This window comes from Myotis myotis, unplaced genomic scaffold, assembly GCF_014108235.1.
Source record: "Myotis myotis isolate mMyoMyo1 unplaced genomic scaffold, mMyoMyo1.p scaffold_m19_p_3, whole genome shotgun sequence".
NCBI lineage: Eukaryota > Metazoa > Chordata > Mammalia > Chiroptera > Vespertilionidae > Myotis > Myotis myotis.
In genome coordinates this window covers 101,570,578-101,577,245 of record NW_023416335.1, presented here as the reverse complement: position 1 = coordinate 101,577,245, position 6,668 = coordinate 101,570,578, and the positions used below count along the sequence as shown (strand labels likewise).

The 6,668-nt window shown below is 35.2% G+C and overlaps 1 non-coding gene across 1 annotated transcript; it reads left to right on the top strand.

Moving 5' to 3' along the window:
* Positions 1 to 5,833: 5,833 nt before the first annotated feature.
* LOC118652388 lies at positions 5,834 to 5,962 on the top strand. The gene has a single exon (XR_004966621.1). It is a non-coding gene; the product is annotated as a small nucleolar RNA SNORA11 (small nucleolar RNA).
* The last annotated feature ends 706 nt before the right edge of the window (positions 5,963 to 6,668 follow it).

Sequence of the window (6,668 nt, the reverse complement as noted above, 5' to 3'; positions counted from 1 at the left end):
ACAGTAACAGAGGAGAGAGACAGACTATGAGAGATAGAGAATATAAAGAGGGAGAAAAGACAAAATTAAGACAGAGTTAGATAAAGGAAAAGGAAGATGAAAATTAACTGTTAGGGAATGAAAAGAAATGAGGACTGCAGAGTCATTAGGTATTATCAGAATCTCTTTGAGGAAATCAGTAAAGAACAAACAAGGAAGAGTATTATCTAGAAGTTGGTAATACATATTTTCATAACAAATTTGCTGCTCTTCATTAATTCTCTGAAGTGTAGACCAACTATTTACCCTACATTGTAACTGTACTAAGATAGTAAGAGAAGAAAAGAAACTTTTCTTTTCCCTTTCTGTCTCTCCATCCCTCTTCCCTATATTAGACCTTTAGGAAGAAAAAGAAAATCTCAACCATGTGTTTATTACCTGAGTAAACATATCAGCTTGAGATTAGCTACTCATGGACTATGCTTCTCTAAAAACATTCTATTATTAAAATAACCAAATATGATACATTTAATTATGATTAATTTAAAAATTACTTTCAAAGCACACAAAAGAAATAAACATTCATGTACCTGTTTAATTTTTCCTACCAAGACCAATTTATATAATATATGTAAGATAAAACTGGGCTTTTAAAATTATAAAAAATGGCATTCTCAAAATGGTTACTTTGAAAACACATTAAAGTAAAAATATTAAAATCATTCTTCCCAAATTTTTTATATATAAACAAAAATAAAAATGGTATAAATATAAATATTTCTGGAGCCACATGACTTCCAAAATAGTTTGGATTTAATGTCTCTACACTTATTCTTTACAAAGAGGGAATGGAATAGACCAATACCACCAGCTGATGGTCAAATATTTTTACATTTTCTCATAGAACTGACAATAGTAAGAAACAACTTTTTAAACATATGTTTATGATTATTTTTATATTATAAGAGTTAAAATGTTCACTGCAAAGATATCAGAAACATAAAAGTAGAGACAAAGTATAGAAATCACCTATTATTTCATTACTATTAGCCACTAATGACATCATGATCTATTTCTGTCCTTCTACTGATATTATTAGAAATATAATTTAGATCCTTTTTGAACCTAGCATAATTCTATAAACACTTCCAATGCATTAAGAACTCCTTAAAAGCCCTGGCTGGTGTGGCTCAGTTGGTTGGGTGTCTTCCTGTGCACCAAAAGTTTGCTGGTTCAATTCCTGGTCAGGGCATATGCCTGGGTTTCAGGCTCAATCCCGGTAGGGGGCATGCAGCAGGCAGCTAACTGATACTTTTCGGTCTCTCTCTTTGTCTCCCTTCCTCTCTCTAAAAATCTGTTTAAATAAAAGAATTCCTTTAAAAGCCATAACAAATAGCTATGTAGTAGTCCCTCTTATGACTAATACATAAAGTCCTCAAGCACATCGATAATGCTAACATTTGGGATCTCTCGGGTGGAACTAAATGAAATTACAGTCAGTGTGTATGAACTGTTTTAAGGTTACTAATTTGTATTGTCAAAATGATTTCCAAAATAGTATCAGTGTTAACATCCATGGACTCTGTGAAAGCATGACTCACTACAACCTTGCCAACACTAGAGAACTCATCATTTTCTAATGTTTGAAAATTAAATTCCACCATGTCTTTAATTCTTTTGTTAGTAATGATCACTTTTTAAAAAATTATAACAAATTTGCATTTCTTCTCTAGCAAATTGTTTCTTTACATACATAATAATAGATTTTGTGAGTTATAAAATAAATCAAAGAGAAGCTATGTTTTATCACACTATGCATATTTTTCTGCCTTATTTTCTTTTCAGATTAGTTTTTTTCTTTTGAAACTCAAAGCCAAAATCTAAGCAGTATCCTCTAATTTATCTTTTTCACCTCATTGTAGCTCCCCCTTTCCATCAATGAAAACCCCAACCCATATGAAAGTGGTCCAAATCCTTCTAAAAAACATGATGCTCATAACAAACAAGTGTTCAAATAAGGCAGGTTGTTATATTACATTGATTTTCAACTTTTTTCATCTCATGATACACATGAGCTAATTACTAAAATTCTGTAGCACAGGAAAAAATAAATTTTTTGCCTATCTGACAAAAAAATGCATAATTTTGATTCATTCACACTGGACTATTATTATGCAGACTGTTGTTATTTTTTACTTGACATTCTAAGAAAAAAGAGGTCAGTGACCATGACTAAATAGTCAGATGTTGCACGTTTTAAAAATTATTGTGGCACAACAGTGTGCAGTGGCACACTGGTTGAAAATCACTGTTATATTCTTATGTATAAAGAAAATTATTCACAAAATAGTGGTCCAGAATTATAGCTTACAAAAATTTATCAGGCTATATAATATTATCACAAGCTCATTTCACAATTGAGGTTCCTTGTAGTGGAATATACACCATGACATAATGTAAATCAGGTAACTCCACCTATCACCCCCGCCCCCTTACCTGTGCTGATTATCTTCCATTTCCTCCTCCATATTCTTTCTCCATTTTGCTCTGTGTTTCCAAGAGGCTGACTTGTATGGACAGCATCACAGATTTCCATGTTCTCTGGCTTCTTATTGAATTCAGACAATGAATAACCCAGTCAGGTGATTGGGAGAGAGGAAGGTAAGTGAGGGTATTTATTCCCATGGATATATATTCCACAAAGTGATTCTACCTCTCAAGATTGCCATTTATACATAACTCTATCCTTCTGGATTCCTCCCTATTCCTTCCCAAGTAGAAGTGATAAAGTTCCCCCACAATTTCTACTCCTGGTTATGACTTATCTCTGTGGTTTCCCCTACCAGGGGTGGGCAAACTTTTTGACTGGAGGGCCACAATGGGTTCTTAAACTGGACGGGAGGGCCGGAACAAAAGCATGGATGGAGTGTTTGTGTGAACTAATATAATTTCAAAGTAAACATCATTACATAAAAGGGTACGGTCTTTTTTTTTTAGTTTTTTTCATTTCAAACGGCCAGATCCGGCCCGCGGGCTGTAGTTTGCCCACGGCTGCCTAGACCCTTGTGAGTAAAGTCTCCATAATGTATTCTAATTTGCCTCTGTGCTATACTTTCAAGTTGGGACCTTACTGCTTCATCTCCTGAGGTAGATAGTAAATAGCAGGAACAATAATGAATTGTCTTCTAAAACTAAAATAAGTTTCTTATGTGAGACTTCATTATACTTAAGTTAATACTTCTAACTTCAAACTCACTGGCCTTCTCTAACTTCAAATATATGGGCAACTAGAAGCAGATCCTAAAGTTATCCTTTGTTAGATGAGTATCTCATGACCATGGCATAATATAGAAATTTTTTTGAAGATAGATTTAGTGTAAGTTCTAGATAGACCAACAGAAGCCAAAAGAATTACCAGTTTTATAAGAAGTACTATAAAGGAAACATACCCAAAATAAAAAATATGACATTACCATAAAAAAGAAACAAAAAAATTACAGGTTTTATATGTCACTAAAGAGAAAATTGTTATTTATTTATGGCCTCCAAAAGTTACCTAGAAATTTTCCTACATACTTAACATTAGATGTGTAATATGGGATTTTATTGTAATTAAAGTTTCTTAACATAGATTTGTGTTTGACCCATATTTTCTGTTGCTTAAATTGCTTAACATAACTGTACATCTGTCCCAAGTCTTAGATATCTCAAATGCTGCCATGAAATGTGGTATATACCACTAGCAATGCTCCATGAAACATTTTTTTAGGGAAAATCATGAAAATTTTCACAGATAAATGTACCACAGTTTCAATTATTCTTACCACACACACCTCTTTTTAAAGATAAATGGCCCTTCACCAGTTAAGACTATAATTTAAAGTCCTCAAATCATGCAAAATGGTGACAAACTTGTCCTTATGCACCACAAGTCCACTGTCAGTTGGTAATTACAGATTGTCATCACCCAAGTTCTCCTCAGAATTTATTCTCTAGGTTATTGAGAAATCAGCTGAGAGATATATTGAGAAAATATCATTTATAGTTATTCTAAAAGTTTCAAAATCATGCTAACTTAATTCCACTCTCAAAAATAAGTTGGACTTATTTTTCATTCATTCAGTTACTAACCAATATTTACTGAGTGCCTAACTGTGCAAAGCAGTCTTCTAGGCATAAAGTCAGAATGAGTAGAAGGCCAAATAAACACAATTTTTAGGGAGTTTTTACCTCCTATTTGTTTTCCAGATAGACTTTAGAAATATTTTTTTAAATATATTTTATTGATTTTTTACAGAGAGGAAGGGAGAGGGATAGAGAGTAAGAAACATCAATCAGCTGCCTCCTGCAAACTCCCTACTGGGGATGTGCCCGAAACCAAGGTACATGCCCTTGACCGGAATAGAACCTGGGACCCTTCAGTCTGCAGGCCAACACTCTATCCACTGAGTGAAACCAGTTAGGGCTAGAAATATTTTTATACTAATATAAGAGTAGACAGGCAGTTATGATAATAAACAAGTCATAAGTAGCACAGGAACAAATTATTTTAGATGTAAAAATTTTATGAATGATTAAGATGTCATCACAAAATCACAGAGAAGAAAAAGTTATAGAGCGCAAATAACTTGCAAAAAATTAACTGTATATATTATTACTAGTAGCCCGGTGTACAAAATTTGTGCACATTAAAAGGGAATTAATTGCCCTAACCCAGTGGTTGGCAAACTGCAGCTTGCGAGCCACATGCGGCTCTTTGGCCCCTTGAGTGTGGCCACGAAGTTTCAATCGCACTGTACATGCGTGCCCGTACGTGGTATTTTGTGGAAGAGCCACACTCAAGGGGCCTCAGTTTGCCGACCACTGCCCTAACCGGTTTGGCTCAGTGGATAGAGCATCAGCCTGCTGACTCAAGAGTCCCAGGTTCGATTCCAGTCAAGGGCATGTACCTTGGTTGTGGGAACATCCCCAGTGGGGAGTGTGCAGGAGGCAGCTGATCGATGTTTCTCTCTCATCCATGTTTCTAACTCTCTATCCCTCTCCCTTCCTCTCTGTAAGAAATCAATAAAATATATTTTTTTATAAAAAGGGAATTAATTAGCAGAGATATTTTAATATTGCTATTTGCCCTTTCTCTATAAAAGAAGTGTGAGAGATGAAAGGAAATTAGTAAAATGTATATGAAAATCATATATAAATTTATTAATAAATATCAGTAACAAAAGGATATAACAACAACAGAGGCATGATATAAAAATGACAAAAACATATGAAAACAACAAGAACATGATATAAAAACAACAGTGATGCAAACAATGACTGATAAAGTGATTAAACTTATTCTAATATCTCCCTGTACACCACATTAAGAGTGAAAACACTTTCAGAGTGCTTAACTAATTTCCCTTGTGATGAAGTACTTAGAACTTTAACTGTAATATCACATGCTCTTCAAACTCAACAGAAAGCAACATATAACTGACCATGTGCAAAAACGGGTTCAGGTAGGAATATGCCTACTTTGTCTAGAGTTTGTCCTCGTGATTTATCAATAGTCTTCCCAAATGCTGGCATCACGGGAAACCGTCATTGAATCAATTTAAATGGGAGGCCAGTGTCAGATGGGGACAAATTAATTCTTGGAATCAGAACAACCTCTCCCTCTGCAGATCCTGTTAATACTTCAGCTTTGATAATGTTAGGTCATAATCATTTGATAATAAATCTGGTACTATTACAAAGACCCCATTTACATTTACAATTGAGATTTCTCAATAGCATGATGATTGCACCCACTTTCAATTTTAATTAATGACATGGCATTCCCGAAGGAGTAATACTATTAAGAAGTTTGTGGGTGTGGAGAGAGCAGAGCTCCTGAAGAATGGCTTCACTGTGTACAACACATTCAACAGCAACTTGGGCTTACTCCTCATGGGTAGCAGAACACTATGGCCTTCCTGTGACATTACGCCCTATACATAAAAAAAAAAGAAAAAAAAGAAATTGGATGGGAAAATTTTCCTTTTCAGCATCATCTTTGGAATCAATGGAATCATCACTCAAATATGTGTGAAAATCTCCATCGAGTATATACAAATTTTCTTCATTTAATTTTTAAACATGCTCATTTTTTGGACAAAGAATTGCACATTTAGATATATTTTTAATATTATCTATAGCAGTGGTTCTCAACCTTGCTGCACATTAGAATCACCTGAGAATCTTTTTAACGCTACAGTGTTTTGGACAGGTTCAAGCCTTGGACTGATGAGAGGGCACAGTCCTCTCATTGCCAGGCGCAAGTCCCACCTTGAAGGGCAGGGCCCTCCCAGCACAATTATAGCCAACAGCTATAGTTGTAAGCTTGAACCTATGGTCCAAACAAATAGCCCCATGTGCCTGAGTGATGTAGGCTTGATAGAGTTCAGGTGCATGTAGCTGAGTAGGATTGAAACCCAGGAGAATGTTTTAAACATCTTGGTCACGCCATTACTTTGCCTTGTGACAAATCTGCTATAAAACAAAGGCATGACTGTGGGCATAGTCACTGTCTCTCAGAGAAGCAGCATCCCACCGAGACCCAGATTTCATTCTCTTGTCTGTCTTTTCTAAGCCTTTCAGCTGCCCCTACTCAGGTTCACCCTTGGCTGTGCTGGCACTGCACACTTCATAAAGATATGCCTCCA